Genomic DNA, 22,088 nt, shown 5'->3' with positions numbered 1-22,088 from the left:
AAATTTTATGCATAAAGTGCTTAAATTGAAATTAGGGACTAAATCGAATAATTTGCAAAACTTGTATTCTAGAAGTTTCTAGTATGAAATTGTTTTGAAATATTAATTAGGAGGTCTTAAATAACAATTTTACCAATTTCTAAGTCTATGGACAAAAATTGGACATGGATGGAATTTTTGGAAAGTTTAGTAGTAAGGGCATTTTGGTCATTTAGGGGTAAAATGAATTAAAATACAAAATTAAAAGCCAATTTTGCTCATCTTCAACCCCATGGCCGAATATAGCAAGGAGAAACCATGGCTAGGGTTTTTCAAGCTTCCAAGCTCGATTAGCAAGGAAAATTGAAATTCGGACTAAAATGGGGAAAATACCAAGTTGTGGACGAAATGGTAAAAGTAGCCATTTTCGCATACGAGGAGATGGTTGAGACACATGATTGGGAAAAAGGTCCCGTTGAACCTTAGGAATGGATTAGGATACAAGTGACATGTCACTAGGATGGTTGAGCATCCGAACTCGTTGAGTTGAGTCCGAGTTCACTTATGGATGCAAATGTCCGAACTCGTTGAGTTGAGTCCGAGTTCGAGAGATGTAACTAGGCATCCGAGCTCGTTGAGTTGAGTCCGAGTTCACTTATGGATGCGAACGCCCGAGCTCGTTGAGTTGAGTCCGAGTTCGCTTATGGGCGGGTTACATGGTAGCTTGGCTACATATGTGGCACTTATGTGCAAACTTTCCATGTATCCGAATTATATTCGATGTGTTCAACGGGTAAAATTCTACTCAAATGGAGGAATACTCGAGATGAAAGGGACGTATTGGTAAGTGTTGTGAAATGAATACTTTGAACAGGTATGTACTTAACCCTCGGTTTGAAAACTCGATATAACAACAATATGGGAAGATGATAAATGAAAATGTGATATGAATGTCTTGGTGATGATTATGCAAATGATGTTTTATGTTTGCTTATATGGTTATGTTACTTGCTATTTGCATGTGAACTTACTAAGCATTTATGCTTACTCCCTCCTTTTCATTCCTTGTAGTTTTGACAAGCCAGCTCGGAAATCGGGAACGGTCGGAGGCTCGCTCACACTATCCGTATACCATCTTGGCATAATGGCTTGTATATTTTGAGTATGGCATGTATAGCATTATAATCATTTTGTATATATGGTCTTATGATATGGTTATTGAGTGGTATGGAAATGCTTGGTAATGATTAGCCATTGGAATGGCTAATCATGATCATATTTGGTGTTATGTATGTGAAATTGCTAGCTAATCCATGGAAACCATGAAATAGGTAAAATTTACCATAAAATAGATTCGAGACAGCAGTAGTGACCTGAATTTGAAAAATCACTAAAAATAGTAGAAATGGAATTAAGTAATGAATAAGTTATGGAATCGAATCTTGATGAGTCTATTTTCATATGGAAGAAGCGAAACAGGTATATGAGCTATACTTTATGAGATGTTTAAATTTTTGTGAAACAAGGCCAGAACGATTTCTGGATCCCTGTTCTGACTTTGGAAATTCACCATAAATTTTACAAAGATAATTAGAAGTCATTATTTATATGTACAGATTCCTTATTGAGTCTAGTTTTATTAGAGACAAAGTTATAGTCATTGAAGCTCTGTACAGGGAGATATCTGATTTGTAATACACAGAGGTCAGAGTAGTTGAACCCTGAAATAGGGGCGACTTTAACTAATAAACTGTACTAATTTTCCCGACCAAAAATTCTAAAAAAAAATTAGTAAATAGATATATGAGTCTTGTTTCAGGGAAAATTTACGGAATTGGATTTTGAGTTTTGTAACTCGAGATATGAATTTTTAAGCGACTATGATGCAGATTGTTAACTTGACTGAAAATTTTAAAAATAAATTGTTTGAGCTGTTTAAGTAATGAATTAAGTCTGTTAACACCTCGTGTTCGACTCCAGCGTCGGTTCTCGGACTAACCTAGCATGTGTAAAAGTTTAGCTATACATGCCACTGATCTGTGATAGTGTGATGTCTTCCAACGCGTATGAGTACAATACCGTCTTATTTAGACAGGGTACTCTCCAACCGAGCTTCGCCGACCATGTTTAATGTTATGTGAAGGTATTTGAGTAAAATTATGATTATGATAAGTCTCGGTTTAGAAAAGTACGAATAAAAGTTTATGATACATATGTGATAAATATTCATATTTGCTTAATGCTCATATGATGTAGTGTATGTGGCTTACTTGATAAGATGAACGGAAAAAATAGAAAGTAGTAGAGGTATGAATAAATATCATAATATTATGATACTGAATGAAAATGTCCTTGTCTTGATTTGGACGTCGAATGTTGATGAATGTTAATGATATATAATTTTATGAGATAAAGGATTATAATGAAATGAACTTATCTATGCTAAATTGTTGGACTGAATTATATGATTGCAATGATATGTACACGATGATGCACGAAATGAAAGTTGTGATTGTGATGCAAATATCTATGTTTGTTTGGCCTTATATGATGTCATGAGCATGAATTAAATTAATTAAATGAATGGATAAGTAAAGCTATCTAGAAAACATAGAATGTATGCATAAGTATATTGTCTAAATGGGATAATAGGAAAATTGGTGTAAGCCAACATGAAGGAATGACATGATTTTTATGATGTTACTATGATGATGGAAGTTGTGTCATATGTGTATGTATAAGAAAGTCGAGTCAGAGGTCCTACAACCCCTCCCCCTTACCGAAGTGGTACTTATAATGGAATTTCATGAGATTTGTATTGAATAAGTTTCCGGTTGAGAACCCAAAGAGTACAGTGATAGAATAATTATAAGTATGATTAGAGATTGAAAATGAGCTGATAAGTAAAGTCAGAGCCAGTAAAGTATCGGATTGACGTAAAGATTATTGGAATTATGCACTGTCCCAGCTAGAGAAGGAATTCTCTTTGGTAAATCGAATTACTCAGGTGCAAAGTCGAGAAAAGTGTAAATTGAAATTTATTCAGAACTGACATTCTTTAGTGAATGGTTTAATATGAAATTTGTGACGGCAGAACTAGTTGGGGAAATGATAATTGAAATGTGAACTATCTTAGTGTGACAGTTATGACTGGACAGATTTAGCAGTCTCTTTTGAGATGTTCTATGTGTTTACCCGTTCTCAAAAATATTTCTATGGCTATTGATCTTCTGAAGAAATTCTTGTTATATGGGAATGTCTTCTAATTCCGGTGTTGGATGAAAGCATTGGTAGTCTGACTGGTTTATAATTTATATTGCTCTATTTCATCGGGTATTCTATTTCATTTCGTCTGATAAGAATTGATGAGAGAATACATATGATATTATGATTTTGTTTCTTCTTCTTGATGCTTCATCTGATATATATGTATGGGAAGATATATTGATCTTGTTATATTTGATTTCGATGGGATTAAATGATGTTTTCTTCGGACTTTCTTTCTTTGAAGAATTATCGGGGTATTCCGTGTTTTCTCTATGAGTTTGGTTTTCGATTCTCCAAAGATAGTATCGTATCTTGGGTTTCTTTATCCCGGATCTCTTTATTCGGATTTCTTTATTCCGGTTTCTCTATCTTGGATTTCTTTATTCGGTTTTCTTGTTATCTTTGTTCCATAATTTGTCAATTCGACTCATGTTCAAGTGGGTTCTTCACTCGTGATAATCATGTCAAATATGACTATACTTCTAATTTGATATTGGTAATGTGGTGATTTTAGTATTGGGTTTTTTTCTAATTTCGTAAGGATTTGACATCGAGAAAGGCATAAGTGATAAAAGCGCGAGTTTCAGGTTGGTATGGTGAATTATCTATTTGAAAGATTTCATGTGACAATTATGTCGGATTATTTTCCCAAGTCGATAATAGAATTTCATTTTGTACGGATAAAAGAGTAAATAGTTTGAACGAGAAGTGTATATTTATTAGAAAGAGTTGGATATTAGTTTAAGTCACTACGAATGATAAGGTTTCCATCTTGTGAAAGCTGAAAAGTTTATTACATGTTGACAGAGTTCGGATAGATGAGAATATTGGTAACCGAAGCGTCTGAACTAGACTAGTCTACATTGCACAAAGACTTCCTGACTTTCAGTAATGTATTGTTGTATGAATTGTGATGTGTTTCAAGACAGTGAGGTAATGTGATAGTTTAGAGCATCTGATGTTACATAAAATCGGAGTTGTTAAAGGGGTTAAAGCCGAGCATCGGGATCTATCAAAATTATCCTTGTCAGTGTTGATATTGGGATAGAAATGAGAAGGATTATTCTTGAGGCCGTATCAGAATTATTTCTATGGCGGAAAGAGGAAAATGTGATGTATCCTATTGTTAAATGTTTGGCGAGATCTATAAATCATATCGGTATTGAATGAATTTCTACTCATCAGATCTATGGAATTTCAGGTCTCTTTGATTGTTGGATTTCTTGGAATTCCGGTCTCCATTAAATCAAGTTGAGATCCGGGTTTTATGTCATGATATCATGGGAAACTGAGAAGGGTTGAAAATTTAAGAACAGTTGAGAGTTGAGACCGTAAGCTTTCGGATCATATGAGAAATTAAAGAGATGTATTGGAGGTACACCTAAGTGAAAGTTCTTCGACACGAATATGAGATTAAAAGTGAAGACCACTTTTCTAGTAAGATTTTCGGGACGAAAATCCCTAAAGGGGGAGAGTTGTAATATCCGATTTTGGGCCTAGCTTAATAGTGGTTTCGTGACCACAAAATCCGAGATAGAAATAATTATTTTATGATTATTTTGAGGTCTATGATATGATTGCATGATTGTGTGAAAATTTCGTGAAGAAATTTTATGCATAAAGTGCTTAAATTGAAATTAGGGACTAAATCGAATAATTTGCAAAACTTTTATTCTAGAAGTTTCTAGTATGAAATTGTTTTGAAATATTAATTAGGAGGTCTTAAATAACAATTTTACCAATTTCTAAGTCTATGGACAAAAATTGGACATGGATGGAATTTTGGAAAGTTTAGTAGTAAGGGCATTTTGGTCATTTAGGGTAAAATGAATTAAAATACAAAATTAAAAGCCAATTTTGCTCATCTTCAACCCCATGGCGAATATAGCAAGGAGAAACCATGGCTAGGGTTTTCAAGCTTCCAAGCTCGATTAGCAAGGAAAATTGAAATTGGACTAAAATGGGGAAAATACCAAGTTGTGGACGAAATGGTAAAAGTAGCCATTTTCAGCATACGAGGAGATGGTTGAGACACATGATTGGGAAAAAGGTCCGTTGAACCTTAGGAATGGATTAGGATACAAGTGACATGTCACTAGGATGGTTGAGCATCCGAACTCGTTGAGTTGAGTCCGAGTTCACTTATGGATGCAAATGTCCGAACTCGTTGAGTTGAGTCCGAGTTCGAGAGATGTAACTAGGCATCCGAGCTCGTTGAGTTGAGTCCGAGTTCACTTATGGATGTGAACGCCCGAGCTCGTTGAGTTGAGTCCGAGTTCGCTTATGGGCGGGTTACATGGTAGCTTGGCTACATATGTGGCACTTATGTGCAAACTTTCCATGTATCCGAATTATATTCCGATGTGTTCAACGGGTAAAATTCTACTCAAATGGATGAATACTCGAGATGAAAGGGACGTATTGGTAAGTGTTGTGAAATGAATACTTTGAACAGGTATGTACTTAACCCTCGGGTTGAAAACTCGATATAACAACAATATGGGAAGATGATAAATGAAAATGTGATATGAATGTCTTGGTGATGATTATGCAAATGATGTTTTATGTTTGCTTATATGGTTATGTTGCTTGCTATTTGCATGTGAACTTACTAAGCATTTATGCTTACTCCCTCCTTTTCATTCCTTGTAGTTTTGACAAGCCAGCTCGGAAATCGGGAACGGTCGGAGGCTCGCTCACACTATCCGTATACCATCTTGGCATAATGGCTTGTATATTTTGAGTATGGCATGTATAGCATTATAATCATTTTGTATATATGGTCTTATGATATGGTTATTGAGTGGTATGGAAATGCTTGGTAATGATTAGCCATTGGAATGGCTAATCATGATCATATTTGGTGTTATGTATGTGAAATTGCTAGCTAATCCATGGAAACCATGAAATAGGTAAAATTTACCATAAAATAGATTCAGACAGCAGTAGTGACGTGAATTTGAAAAATCACTAAAAATAGTAGAAATGGAATTAAGTAATGAATAAGTTATGGAATCGAATCTTGATGAGTCTATTTTCATATGGAAGAAGCGAAACAGGTATATGAGCTATACTTTATGAGATGTTTAAATTTTTGTGAAACAAGGCCAGAACGATTTCTGGATCCCCTGTTCTGACTTTGGAAATTCACCATAAATTTTACAAAGATAATTAGAAGTCATTATTTATATGTACAGATTCCTTATTGAGTCTAGTTTTATTAGAGACAAACGTTATAGTCATTGAAGCTCTGTACAGGGAGATATCTGATTTGTAATACACAGAGGTCAGAGTAGTTGAACCCTGAAATAGGGGCGACTTTAACTAATAAACTGTACTAATTTTCCCGACCAAAAATTCTAGGAAAAAATTAGTAAATAGATATATGAGTCTTGTTTCAGGGAAAATTTACGGAATTGGATTTTGAGTTTTGTAACTCGAGATATGAATTTTTAAGCGACTATGATGGAGATTGTTAACTTGACTGAAAATTTTAAAAATAAATTGTTTGAGCTGTTTAAGTAATGAATTAAGTCTGTTAACACCTCGTGTTCGACTCCAGCGACGGTCTCGGGTACGGGGAGTTACAAAATTGCACCTTAGAAATTCAAAACATATATACAGTTTTATTAACCAAATTCCTTAGCAACTTAAAAGGTCTTTGGCCAAATTGAAAATAACCAAACTACAATAAATTGTTAGATTGAAAAATACAAATGTCATTCATCGAGATACAACAATGAGGGAATATAATGCTAAAAATATTTAACATCAATAACAAAAATACTTGGATGATCCCAAAAGTTAAATTTCTTCAAAATCGAGAACTCCCAACATCAAGCTACGTCATAAGGTATCAAGGTACATTTCCATTATATCTAACAGAACCACATTATAATGTCAATTCATTTCATACTAACACATATTGACCTTTCACGTATAACTGTTAGAAGTTGTGTGACCCAAATTCCTGTTAAAATAAAATACAAGTGGCAAGATAGAAGGATCTACGAGGGTGAAGGCAGCAACCAATCGTAGATTCCCAATAAGCAAAATAATGGACTAGGGCCCCTCGGTATGGTTGATAAACGCCAAATTATACATATCTATACCCCAAATACTTAGCATATTTATGGATGTTTACTATTAGATTTGTGGATTTTGGTGATCTTAATCCAGTTTTTTCATGTTTTGTACTCAGGAGAGCACCAAGAGTCAAAAGGAGCCAAAAACGAGCTAAAAAGGGACAAAGCAGACCAAATCGAGAAGATCACACTGCCTAAGCCTTGTCACATGGGCATCTCACACGTCCGTGGCCTTCGAGGGTGTCGACCAAGGCTTTCACGATTCACACGGCCTGGCCATTGAGCCCACACAGTTGTGTGCAATTTAACGGATCGAACACGGCCTGGTAATCACGTCACACGGCTGTAGCACAGGGGCGTGTCCCTTTTTCAAAGAGTTGTATTTTTCACGGAAAAGGATACTTATGGAGGAAGAAAGCCAATCCAAATCCTATATAAACACCCTAAGTGTGACCTAGAAGGAGGCCTCTTCCAGAACTTTTCTGGAATACAGAACCACACGCCAGGAATTACTTGAAGGAAGCCAGACGATCCATCCCAAAAGCCGGAGCTACTCCAAGACTGATGATCTCTCTCAGAATTCCTTCAGGGGTTTTAGAGTTTTCTTCATGTTTTGTTATTTTTATATTTTTGAGATGTACTCTTATTTTATTATGAACTAAACCCCTTAGATACCTAAGGGGAATGAAACCTAAGACGAATCTTGTTATTATTTTCTGAATCGTATGATAAATATTTAACTTGTTCTTAATTATGTGTTCTTAATTCTTGTTTTGATATCCTAGGATACTGATTCAAGACACGCTCTTATTCAGAGGAGGAATAGACCTTGTCTAAGAGTACAATTACCATAATTAAGTGGAGTTGATTACGCCTCTAGAAATAGGGTGACAAGATTTTACCGGATTAGGGTGAAACCTAATAAGGAGATCCATAGATCAAGTTAATGCAACCCTGGAGTGTTAATTAGAGAAAAGTCTCAGATTTTCAATCTAGGGATTAGACGTTATTAGTCTTGAATAGGGATAATAACATAACTTAGGGATCTCTACGGAACAAGTTGAATGAATAAATCGTCCGATTCGGAGCCAGAATAACAAGTAAAGTCTAGGTAGATTTTTCCTTACGTATTGTCTCAAGTCAATCGATTTTCCAAAAAGCAATTGCCCAATTCTTTTCTCTGTGCGTTCTTAGTTTAAATAATTAGTTAATTAAAACAAACCATTTTATTCTTAGGCTAGATAATAAAAAGATAGTTATTACTAGTACTTTTGATTCCCTTGGGTACGATATCCCAGTCTTGCCATTACTATACTATTGTTCGATAGGTGCACTTGCCTTTTTGTCGTGATAATAGTTAGTCTAGGTTTGATCTTCATTATAAATATTTATTACTTGTTACGAATCACACGATCAAGTTTTTGGCGCCGTTGTCGGGGAACTGAAATATTAGGAACACTAAATTTTTATTACTTTAGCCATTTATTTTTCTTTCAATTTTATTTTATTTTATTATTTATTAATTTACTTTTTCTCTCTCTTGGCAGGTTTTTATAGTTTATGACTAGAAGAAAGCCATTAGGACCATTAATTTTTGATGAAGAAATCGATCGCACAGTTTGTAGAAATCAAAGAGAAATAAGGCGTAGTTTACGATACACAGAGAACGAGCGAGAAGACGATACTCAAACCCCAACCGAAGAGATGGCCGAAAACCTAGGCGACCAGCTACTTCCTGCAATTGCAGCTAATCAAAATCCTACTCCACGTACTATGTATGACTATGCTAAACCTTCTTTAATAGGAACTGAGTCTAGTATAGTTAGACCTGCTATTGCTGCGAATAATTTCGAACTAAAACCTAACACAATTCAAATGATACAGCAGTTTGTTCAGTTTGATGGTTTGCAGGATGAGGATCCCAACACGCACTTGGTGAATTTTCTTGAATTTTGCGATACATTCAAAATCAATGGCATTTCTGATGATGCCATTCGTCTTCGATTATTTCTCTTTTCACTGAGAAACAAAGCTAAATAGTGGTTGAACTCGTTACCACGAGGGTCTATCACTAGTTGGGAACAAATGACCGAGAAATTTTTACTAAAATATTTTCCACTGGCTAAAACGGCTAAATTACGTAATGATATCTCTTCTTTTGTGCAGATGGATTTAGAAACACTTTACGATGCATGGGAGAGATACAAAGACTTACTGAGAAGGTGCCCTCACCATGGATTACTGCTTTGGCTGCAAGTTCAAACGTTCTACAATGGTGTGAATCCCTCGACAAGACAAATGATTGACGCAGCTGCTGGCGGAACCATCAACAATAAAACACCGAAAGATGCCTATGAATTTATAGAGGAGATGTCACTGAATAATTATCAGTGGAAAGTTATGAGGACAAAGCCGACAAAAACGACCGGCGTTTATAACATCGATTCAGTCACCATGCTCTCTAATAAGGTAGAACTTCTCAATAAAAAGATTGACGGTTTACTTGGCTCTACGCAGGTACATCGAGTAATGAGGTGTGACTCAAGTGGCGGAAGTGTACATACAGAATACCAACCGTTCATTCCTACAACTGAAGAAGAACAAGTCAACTATATGGGTAATAATAACTTTAGATCCCAAAGTAACCCATACAGTAATGCTTATAATGTAGGTTGGAGGAACCACACAAATTTCTCCTGGGGTGGTCAAAGGAATCAAAAGCCAAAAAATCCTCTAGGTTTTCAATAGCCACCTTATCAACAGGAGAAGAAACCAAACCTTGAAGAGATGTTTTCTAAATTCATCTCTGTGTCGGAAACCCATTTCCAAAATACCGAGATAGCACTTAAGAATCAACAAGCATCGATCCAAGGACTCAAAACTCAGATAGGCCAGCTATCCAAACTAATCTCTGAACGACCACAAGGTTGCTTACCAAGTAATACTGAACCTAATCCGAGGGAACACCTCAATGAAATTAGTGCCCAAGATAAAGAAGGATTCATTGCACCAAAGCCAGAATTACAACAAGACAACGCGATGAACAAAGGGGGAGCAGAGGTAAACAATAATGATCCTAAACAGGCAAGTACAAATTATGAACCTCGTGTGCCATATCCTAAAGCAATGACGAAAGACAGAACAGAAGAATAATTCGGTAAGTTTGTCAAACTCTTAAAGAAATTACATATTAACTTACCCTTTATTGAAGTTCTTTCGCAGATCTTTAACTCAGCAAAATTCTTAAAGGAACTTCTGGCTAAGAAAAGAAAATTAGATGCTACATCGCATGTGGAACTCAATGCAGTCTGCTAAGCTATTCTGAAGAATAAGCTACCTAACAAATTGAAAGATCCAGGGAGTTTTACAATTCCTTGCTTAATTGGTAGTTTATCTGTGAATAATGCTTTAGCTGATCTAGGGGCAAGTATAAATGTTATGCCATATAAAATGTTTAAACGATTAGGTCTTGGTAAACCTAAACAGACTAGGATGAGCATACAATTGGCTGACAAAATAGTTAGATTTCCTAAGGGTATTATTGAAGACGTTCTTATTAAAATTGATAAATTTATTTACCCAGTAGACTTCGTTGTCTTAGATATGGATGAGGATAATGAGGCACCTTTAATTTTAGGACGACCATTTTTAGCAACTGCTAGAACCATTATTAATGTCGGCACAGGAGAGCTAACACTTCGTGTAGGTGACGATGCAGTAACACTCCAAGCACGAGACTCAGTCAAAACCTCTACGACTCAAGATACTGCTATGAAACTTGTCAATGATAAAACTAATATTCAATCGCCCTTGCAGGAACCTCCTCGAACCAAGACAACGGAGGCAGCTCACTATTATCAAGTAGCGAACAAAGACACCCATGAGGAACGAAGGCTTCAAATAGAGGAGCTAGATAAATGGCGAGCATACAAACCGAGAACATATGATAAACTGAACCTACGCCAAAACAAGCCCGATACCTCTCCCAATCAACTGAAGGTTGGCGATAAAGTCTTCCTAGATGCCGTAGATCCCCACATTGTCACTACCACACCAAATGAGGAAATCCCTCTTACGGTACTCAGCATTTTTCCATTCGGTACGGTGGAGGTGAGTCATCCAAGTTCAAAACTTTTAAGGTAAACAACACCCTTAAGACCTTATTTTAAGATTGAAAGCAAGAATGAGGAGTATGAACTCCTCAAACCACCATGATCATTAAACGGAGAGGTAAGTCAAGCTTAGACTATAAATAAGCGCTTCTCGGGAGGCAACCCGAGCACTAACATATTTTGATTTCTTTATTTTTATTTTCTAACACTTTGGATCCTTAACTTAATCTTTGAATTGTAAAGTTTTTCAGCACACACGGCCAGGCACACGGGCGTGCCTAAAGCTGTGGCCAAACAGGGGAAGAGACACGGCCGTGCGATACGACCGTGTTGAAGTAGGACATGATTTCCCCAAAACACAGGGTACAATAAATCCCCACGGGCATGCGACATGGCCGTGGGTGAACTTCATAGGAAAAACATGGGCGTGGGGATAGAAAACCACAGGCGTGCCAGGGACAAGGCTTGATTTTATTTCTTCGACACGGGCGTGCGACATGCCCGTGCCATTCAGTCGTGTACAACAATACACAGGCGTGCTACCATAAAAAACGGGCATGGGAGAAGCGAACAAAGCTCGACATGGTCGTGCGACATGGCAGTGTTTGACACATGCCCAAGACACACGGGCATGTGATAGTAGCTGGGCACGACCTAACTTGCAAAATTTGAAAAACACGGGCTCAACCTCAAAGTACACGAGTGTGGCCCTAGGCCGTTTGACCCTCCCCTATATAAACAAACCACTGTTCATCTTCTTCCTCCTTTCAAAACCCTAGCCGAAATCTGCCCTCCCCCAACCCCTAATCCCTATTCCAGCCACCATTCCCTAGATTCTCACTTCCCTAACCCCCAAACCACCCTCAAATCCACCCCCTTGCATTAATCCCTATTTTCGCCTCCCTATACCCTCCATTTTCCTCCACACGGCTATATCCCCGCGTCACACGCCCGTGGTCGACATCAACACGCCCGTGCACCACCATACAGTAGCCTTTGGTTCACTTTCTCATCTTTATTTTTCCAATTTGTATTGCTACATTAGTATTCTACATGCTTTACATAGATATTGTACTATTTTGCTTTAGACAAGTTAGGAATTTGCTTTAGAATTTTCTATATTTGAATTATTTAAGCCACTAAATAGAATATACTAGTTTTTGGCCTCTTGCTTAACTACTGATGTTCTTGAATTCTATTAATGCTCATATATTTTCAGGTACATTATGTCATCATTGAGAGGAAAGAAGGTCGCGGTCCCATCCTCAAAGAGACGTAGGGGACCGGGTTCTTCCTCGGTGCATGCTGCAGCTGAAGTTCGGCACTCGTTCCTTGAATTTCCACAAGCTTCGCAGGAGGAGCTATTTTAGATACTACGCGCGCGACCCATCACTACAGGTCGCTGCATTGATTGGGCTGCCTTAGAGCAAGTCTAGCTCGCTGATTCCATCTGCGCCCTCCTGTCCACAAACCCATGGGAACGGTTCTTTGCTATTACCAAGCCCACTTATTTAGAGCTAACTTTAGAATTATGCTCTACTTTTCATTTATAGGTGGTGATGATGAACAATGACGACCTAGGCACCATTCACTTCCGATTAGGTGGTCTAGTTCATGCGATGAGTGTCTCAGAGTTTGGAGTTGCTCTGGGACTTTACACCGATGAGTTTATGGAGGAGGAGGACATGAATGCACTACCACGCAATAACCACATCTCCCCCTTCTTGTGCTGGAAGGCTTTGGCACCACTCTCTTCCACCTACGACCCCCAAAGGCCTCAGCTCTCCCCCCTTCCCTTCGATATCTCTATGCCATATTGGCACACACCTTGACCGGAAGGAGAGAGAGCACTGACATAGTCAACACCCACGACGCCTACTATTTATGGTGCATGGCTAATGCACATGTGACTGACTTGGCATATTTCATTGCTTTCGCCATTCGCCATCAGACCGAGTGGCATAAGAAGGGAGTGATCTCTATCGGCCCCTTCATGACGCGCCTTGCCAGACACTTTGGCCTCCTCAACACCGCGGCCCAGTCATCAGTGCTTACCCTGATAGGTCAGATATCCCCACAAGGCATCACGACTATGTTACACATGAGGATGATCGAGCGCCGACGTGGGACTGATCCTCCTTAGTACCGTCTCTTGCATGCCATTGACAAGGAGAATCTTGACGACATCCCTGATGATGTTCCCCCACAACACGAGGAGTATTCCACTGTGCCACCTAGGGAACGACTAGTTCATGCGGCTGCTTCATTGGCACATCTTTCCAACCGACTCACCCACTTCGAGCAGTATTGCACTACGTAGTTCGAAATGATTCACGAGCGAGATCTGCGACGGGACCGACAGATGGACGATATGTAGGCCATGATGCAGCAGCTGTGCCAACACTTTCACATCGCCACTGCGACGAGGATCATTGAATCCACCTATTTTTATTTTATTTTTTTCTTTTGATTTTTATTTTCATTTCAATTTTATTATTTTATTTTGAAAGACATATCTATATTAGTAAATTTTACTTTTTTCCATTTTCTGGTTTTTCTAACAAGTAGTTCCATTACGCTTTCTTCCACACCAACTCTTAATAAGCTCTTCATGATTCTACAGACTTCCAAGCAAAGGTGCTAGGAATATTTTACAGAATAAGGAAACAAAAGGGAAACAATACCTCACGAGTGCCATGTTCAACGACCCAATTTCTTCATCTAGCCAAGAACAATAGTAGCTACCACTTTCCCCGAACACTCCAGCCTCAGAATTAAGCTCCGCATCCATGTAACAGGGAGTTTCACCTCCTTTCCTCTTTTCTTTATTTTAAATAATCTATCTTTGCACTTTGAGGACAATGTATATCTTAAGCGTGGGGGGGTAAACATGGAAACTAAAATTTTACATTATTCTCAAATCCTTGAATTTGGTCTTGTGCTTAAGTGATTTTCTCATAATATTGATAGAATGAATTTTGATTGATCTATAATTATTATTGATATGTCCTAAATTAGACCAAGGGAATTATGCATGATTATTTGATTATAGGACCTTAAAGAATCGAGCATGATAAGTTGATATTTTGAGAAATAAAAGTTTTTAGACTATTTTTTCCTAAATTGAGGTATTATCTTGAAATCCTAAGGATACAGGAATGACATCAAAAACCCAAATTTTTGGTGAGATTTTTGAGCCTTTTGAGCATATAGCTTTCTTTCTTGCTCACTTCTTTTGTGGTTTGAGTGTGTCAACATTGAACTGTTATTCTAGAACTTGCTTCGATTACACATGTCGAGATCACACATATGATTTGATATACTGAGATGATAAAGGCACTTAAGATTTAACCTATTTACTCAATAAAAAGCCTTCCCACATAATTAAACCTTTAAGGAACCCCTTTGAACCTACTAACCCTTTTCTTTGATTAACCCTCATCATTAACCTATTAACCCATTATTGTTGAAATCCTCTTACTTAGTTTGACCCTTTTTATCGAGATTGAATTTAATACTGTTACCTCACTATGTTTACCATTTTTTGTTACTGAATCATGAAATTTGATTTCCATATTGTATTGACTTGATTTGTTCTTAAAAAAAAAAACTCAGTATTATTATTGTAATTCTCAGCAAGCTAAAGTTGTCAGGAACTCATGTAAAATAGTTCTAGATATTTGTTTGTGGTTCAGTAATTAAGTTTTTGATAGTGGGGTAATATATTGAAATTATCTCGATTCTAACCCTTTTCTCTTCAGCTTGTAACCATACATGTAACCTAAACCCCATTACAACCATGCAAAGACCTTTTGATTAGTATATCGTATCATTTACAAGTGGTGGAGATTTGATTTTCATGCAAGCCTATGGTAATAACTTTTCATGTTAGACAATCGAGTGCTTAATCTTGAACCTTAAACACTTTGAGTGATTTGAGCGAATCTTTAGTGAGGATGTCATCTCCTGTATATTTAGGACTAAAGTTAATTACTTAGAGGAAGGAGATTACCTATGATTTTATTATCAAAATATCCGATTTAGATTGTTTAAGGATTTTAACGACCCTATAGTTAAATTCTCACTGTATGATTTTCTGTGGAATAGTTTGTAACATTATCAATACTAATCATGTGATTGAAAAGAATGAATTCTAGCAGTAAATGAGAATTTTGCTTCAGGACAAGCAAATGCTTAAGTGTGGAGGTATTTGATAAACGCCAAATTATACATATCTAAACCCAAAATACTTAGCATATTTATGGATGTTTACTATTAGATTTGTGGATTTTGGTGCTCTTAATCTAGTTTTTTCATGTTTTGTACTCAAGAGAGCACAAAGAGTCAAAAGGAGCCAAAAATAAGCTAAAAAGGGACAAAACATACCAAATCGAGAAGATCATACAGCCTAAGCCTTGCCACATGGGCATCTCACACGCCCGTGGCTTTACGATTCACACGGCCAGGCCATTGAGCCGACACAGCCGTGTGCAATTTAATCGATCGAACATGGCCTGCCAATCACGTCACACGATCGTGGCACACGGGCATGTCCCTTTTTCAAAGAGTTGTATTTTCCACGGAAAAGGATACTTAGGGAGTAAGAAAGCCAATCCAAAGCCTATATAAACACCCTAAGTGTGACCTCGAAGGGGGCCTCTTCTAGAACTTTTCTGGAATACAGAACCACAAGCCAGTAACTACTTGAAGGAAGCCAGACGATCCATCCCAAAAGCCGGAGCTACTCCAAGACTCAAGATCTCTCTCAGAATTCCTTCAGGGGTTTTAGAGTTTTCTTCATGTTTTGTTATTTTTATATTTTTGAGATGTACTCTTATTTTATTATGAACTAAACCCCTTAGATACCTAAGGGGAATGAAACCTAAGACGAATCTTGTTATTATTTTCTGAATCGTATGATAAATATTTAACTTGTTCTTAATTATCTGTTCTTAATTCTTGTTTTGATATCCCAGGATACTGATTCAAGACACGCTCTTATTCAGAGGAGGAATAGACCTTGTCTAAGAGTAAAATTTCCATAATTAAGCGGAGTTGATTGCGCGCCTAGAAATAGGGTGACAAGATTTTTCCGAATTAGGGTGAAACCTAATAAGGGGATCCATAGATCAAGTTAATGCAACCTTAGAGTGTTAATTAGTGAAAGGTCTCGGTTTTTCAATCTAGGGATTAAACGTTATTAGTCTTGAATAGGGATAATAACATAACTTAGGGATCTCTACGGAACAAGTTGAATGAATAAATCGTCCGATTCGGAGCCAAAATAACAAGTAAAGTCTAGGTGGATTTTTCCTTAGGTATTGTCTCAAGTCAATCGATTTTCCCAAAAGCAATTCCCTAATTCTTTTCTCTGTGCATTCTTAGTTTAAATAATTAGTTAATTAAAACAAACCCTTTTATTCTTAGGCTAGATAATAAAAAGATAGTTATTATTAGTACTTTTGGTTCCCTTGGGTACGATATCCCGGTCTTGCCATGACTATACTATTGTTCGATAGGTGTGTTTGCCTTTTCATCGTGATAATAGTTAGTCTAGGTTTGATTTTCATTATAAATATTTATTACTTGTTACGAATTACGCGATCAATGGTATAGGCTACAGAAGTGAATTTCGTATAGAAGTTTACTTCTTCTATTTGATGTTGATTAGAATAAGGATTTTTAACCTTACTATATTACTTCTAGTTGACTTTGATTAGAATATGGTTTTACGAACATTAGAAAATGGTTTTACAAACCTATAAATAGACGTAGTCTATACTCCTCTTGTATCATTTGAATTCGATATAGTGAATTTTCTTTTCCTCTGCCAGTGGCTTTTTCCCGAAAGGGTTTCCACGTAAAATTTTGCATGTTCTTTTCTCTCTAACTTTATGGTTCATTGCCATTATCAACGTTCAATTTTCATAAATTGGTATCAAAGCTTTTTGGGTTGCTTATCTTGATCACGATAATGGTGTCACTGAAGTATGAAATTTCGTTATTCGATCGAAGCACCAGATTTGCTTTGTGGCAGATAAAGATGCAGGTAGTTCTTGTGTAGATGGATTTGGAAATTTCCTTGCTAGGGATAGATAAGTTGCCTTCAACGTTGATAGAGGAAGAAAAAGAAGCTTAAAGATTGAAAAGCTTTGATGCAACTATATTGCACTTGTCTAACAAAATTTTACAGGATGTGATGAAGGAGAAGGCTGTCGCTACATTATGGGCGAAACTATAGCAGCTATGCATGTCGAAAACCCTGACTAGTTAGTTATATATAAAACAACGTCTTTATGCTCATCATTTGGAGGAAGGTGCTTTTGTGCATGGACACTTACTTATGTTTAAAGAAATTGTCTCAGATTTGGAGGACATGGAGGTTTAGTATGATAAAGAAGATTTATGGTTGATTCTACTTTGCTTGTTGCCCCTGTTTTATTACACGTTCAGAGTGAAAGTTTTGTATAGTTACGAATCTCTCACAGTTGATGAGGTTTATGCTTCAGTAGTCTCGTATGACAAGATGAAACATCTTGTGATTGGATCCAACTTTCATGGAGAGGGTCTCACTGTTCATGGGTGGCAAAAATGAAATACTGATGATGATATTGGGAGGACAAAGGATCGAAATCCTCAAAATACATTTAAAGGTAGATCGAGATCTTCAAATAATGGTAAAATCTATAATTCTCCAAGAAGAAAGGGCACATTAAATCTGAGTGCTATAAGTTGCAAAACAAGATAAAAAAATGAGGTTACGAATCAAAAGGAAAAACAACTAGTGAAAACTAGTGAAGTTTATGTTGTAGAAGACTACAGTGATGGTGAACTCCTAGTTTCTTCTACCAGAAAGTTTAAAGTGAGCGAGGAGTAGATTCTTGATTTTGGATACACCTTCCATATGAGTTCCAGTCAGGATTGGTTTAGAATTTATGAAACAGTGTCTGAAGGTGTTGCTTTGATGGGAAGTAATGCTTTATGTAAAATCATAGGTGTTGGCACAATCAAAATCAAGAAGTTTAATGAAGCCGTTAGAACACTTAGTGGCGTATGGCATGTACCAGAATTGAAGAGGAATTTGATTTTGTTGAGTACTCTTAATTCAAAAGGACACAAATACAGAGCTGGAAGTAGGGTTCTGAAGATTAGCAAGGGTTCCCTCATTATAACGAAAGGGCAGAGAAAAACTACTAAGTTATATGTTTTATAGGGTTCTACTATTATTGGTGTTGTAGCCGTCGCTTTCTCTTCCTCTTTCTTATCAGATGATGATGTTACTAGACTTTAGCATATGCGTCTAGGACATGTAAGTGAGAACAACATGGAAAAATTGAGCAAAAGAGGACTTCTTGATGGGCAAGGAATTTTCAAACTGAAGTTCTATGAGCACTGCATTTTTGGGAAGAAAAAGAGAGTTTGATTCACCAGAAGAATCCATAACATGAAGGGAATGTTGGATTATATTCATTCTAATATTTGGGGACCATTTGGAGTGCCTTCGAGAAATAGATCTAATTATATATTAAAAATTATTGATGATTTTTCTAGAAAAGTTTAGACGTTCTTCTTGAAGCAGAAAAGCGATGTGTTTTCTGCATTCAAGTCTTGGAAAACTATGGTTGAGAAACATACAGGAAAATAGATAAAACACCTTTGCACAGATAATGACTTGGAGTTTTGTTCTGATGAGTTTAACGAATTGTGCAAATTAGAAGGGATCGTGAGACACTTGACAGTTTGTCATACTCCACAACAAAACGACATTATAGAATGAATGAACAAGACGATCATGAAGAAGATTCGATGTATGTTTTCAAATGCTAATCTACCGAAGTCGTTTTGGGCTGAAGCAACCTCTACTGCATGTCTTTTGATCAATTGATCTCCATCTGTTGCCATTGAGAAAAAGATTCCATAAGAGGTATGGTCTGGTAATCCTGGTGATAATTATGATTTAAAATTTTTTGGGCGTCCTACATATGCTTATGTTGATAATGAAAAATTGGAACTGAGATCCATTAAATGTGTTTTTCATGGTTATAGGGCTAGTGTAAAAGGGTATAAGTTATGGTATCATGAAAATAGAAAAATTGTGATTAGCAGAGATGTTATTTTTGATGAAACTACTACGTTGCCTAACTTATCTCTTAAAGACTTTTCAAATAAAGAACAACAAAAGTAGGTGAAGCTTTAGATTGATCCAATATCTACAACAGAGTTGACCCCTCAAGTTAGTACAGAAATTCATAACAGACTCGTTTCTTTACCACACTATTCTATTGCTAAAAATAGAACTAGAAGAGAAATTAAACCTCCAAATATATATACCGAGGCTGATCTAGCTGCTTATGCTTTAAATGTGCTTGAAGATATAGATGCAAATCAAGAGCTATCTACTTATTCTGAGGTAATTAGCTGTGAAGACTTAGAAAAGTGGATGTTTGCCATACAAGAAGAGATGGAATCACTGTAACAGCCCGAATTTGGGGCTAGTTAGAATAGTGGTCTCGGGACCACAAATATGGAGTTGAATAAATTATTTTATAATTATTTAGATGTTATAGCATGTTTCTAATAGTGCATGAAAAATTTGGTGAAGTAATTTTAACGTTTGCGAGTCCAATTGCGAGAAAGGAATAAATCGCATAAAATGCAAAAGTCCTAAATTGATAGCTAATGGTTTCAAATAGCTAGAGAATAAATATTGGGGGTCTTTAAAGGGAAATTAGACCCTATTGTGATAGCTTGGCCGGCCATGGAGATAAAATGTTGAAAAATCAACATTAGGTAATTTTGATGACATAAGGTGTAATATAATAATACCTAAGCCTGGCTATCATCTTTTTCTTTCATTCTCTCCTCATTTACACCAATTTTTCTGCCATTTTTATGGGTTTTGAGCTTTAAAAATTGCAGCAATTTATTCCTCTCACAAGTAAGTGATTTCCATACCCTTTGTTGATGATTTTTGCATTTTTAGAACCCTTATAGCATAAGCTTTCAAATGAGGGGACTATTTTGCAAAATGGTTGGAACTCTAGGGTTTTTCCATAAGAGAATTTAGGGTGTTTTCTAAAATTTTATGGAAGAATATGAAGCTTAGTTGGGTGATAAACAACTTTTGTGAAAGGATTTTCCATGAAAACACCTAAAAGGACCATTTTGCATAAGTTGTAAAATAGATGTTAAATATGTGAAACAGTGGGAATTTGGAATTGCTATAAGAGTAAAAAGGGTTTGGCTAAGCTCAAGATATGAATAAATTCTTTAAAAATCGATTTTCGAACCTATGGGCAAAATAGTCATTTTGTCAAAGTCTAGGGGCAAAATGGTCATTTCATCGAAAAGTGAAATTTCGATTGCCTAATTTTATTTAGTGTCTAAATAAGTTCATTTTACTATTATAGATCAAGAAATACCGAATCCAAATCTAGGCCGGGGGAAAGCTAAGCAAATCGACTAGTCGCCACATTTTGTAATCCGAGGTAAGTTGCATATAAATAGTATAACTATATTAATAGTATATGTATTTGATTTGTATTGAAATTATTATAGCATAAATTGCTTGATTGTGGAAATGAGAAAATGTGATGAGAATAGAGATAGTAGAATTTCCGATTGAACCTTAGGAAATAAATCGGATATTCATGCCATGACGTTTGGGTCACTTGTGTGAGATAGTGTAAGGCATGTCTGGGACATGCATCGGCCACATTATGAGAGCCAGTGTAAGACCATGTCTAGGACATGGCTTCGGCATTGGGACGAGTGCTAGTGTAAGACATGTCTGGGACATACTTTGGCCTCGAGACGTAAGCCAGTGTAAGACCATGTCTGGGACATGGCATCGGCATTGAGATGAGTACCAGTGTAAGACATGTCTGGGACATGCTTCGGCCTCAAGACGTAAACCAATGTAAGAAATGTTTGGGACATGCATCGGCTACGAGATGTGTCAGTGTAAGATCATGTCTGGGACATGGCATCGTCACCTGACCCCATGTTTGAGGCTAAATGAATATCCAATAATGTTCCAAATAGTTCAACAGTGAAAGTATGATTTCAAGTTAACAAGGAAAGTACAACCATGTTGTGAGTGGTATAGGTACCTATATGGTATGTATGAAATGTGAGCTCAATATATGCTATATGAGGTGTATTGAATATTGATGAGTAAGTTTTGCTTATGCCACTTGTGTATTATGATACTTGTTGATGAATGGTAAAGTTATGTTGAATATTTATTTATGTGCAACTTACTAAGCTTTATGCTGTTATGTTGAATATTTATTTATGTGCAACTTACTAAGCTTTATGCTTACTCCCCTTCCTTTTTCATTTTCTTATAGTGCTGCCTATCTGGCTCAAGGACCAAAAGAAGTCAGAGATATCGATCACACTATCAATCGAAGCATTTGGTATAGTTTGATTTATATTTTTGAATATGACATGTATAGGACTTAGGCTTTACTATTTTTGTGTCATTGAGAACTGGCCAAATGTGTTGGCTTGGGTTGGAAACCTTTCATTTTGTATTAAGCCTTGAATGATGGCAAATATTCATTTTGATATATGCAAATGAAGTTACTCTCATGAATGAGTAATTGCTTAATTCATATGTAGTCTATTGTGGCTGATTGGT

General features: G+C 36.7%; 1 non-coding gene across 1 annotated transcript; it reads right to left on the bottom strand.

Annotated features, from left to right (window-relative positions):
- Nucleotides 1-9,465: 9,465 nt before the first annotated feature.
- On the bottom strand, nt 9,466-9,571 carry LOC128292249 (small nucleolar RNA R71). The gene has a single exon (XR_008282233.1). It is a non-coding gene; the product is annotated as a small nucleolar RNA R71 (small nucleolar RNA).
- Nucleotides 9,572-22,088: the final 12,517 nt, after the last annotated feature.

Source organism: Gossypium arboreum, chromosome 4 (assembly GCF_025698485.1).
Source record: "Gossypium arboreum isolate Shixiya-1 chromosome 4, ASM2569848v2, whole genome shotgun sequence".
Classification (NCBI taxonomy): Eukaryota; Viridiplantae; Streptophyta; class Magnoliopsida; order Malvales; family Malvaceae; genus Gossypium; species Gossypium arboreum.
Note: the sequence above shows the minus strand (reverse complement) of the source record. Positions and strands in the feature narration are given on the sequence as shown.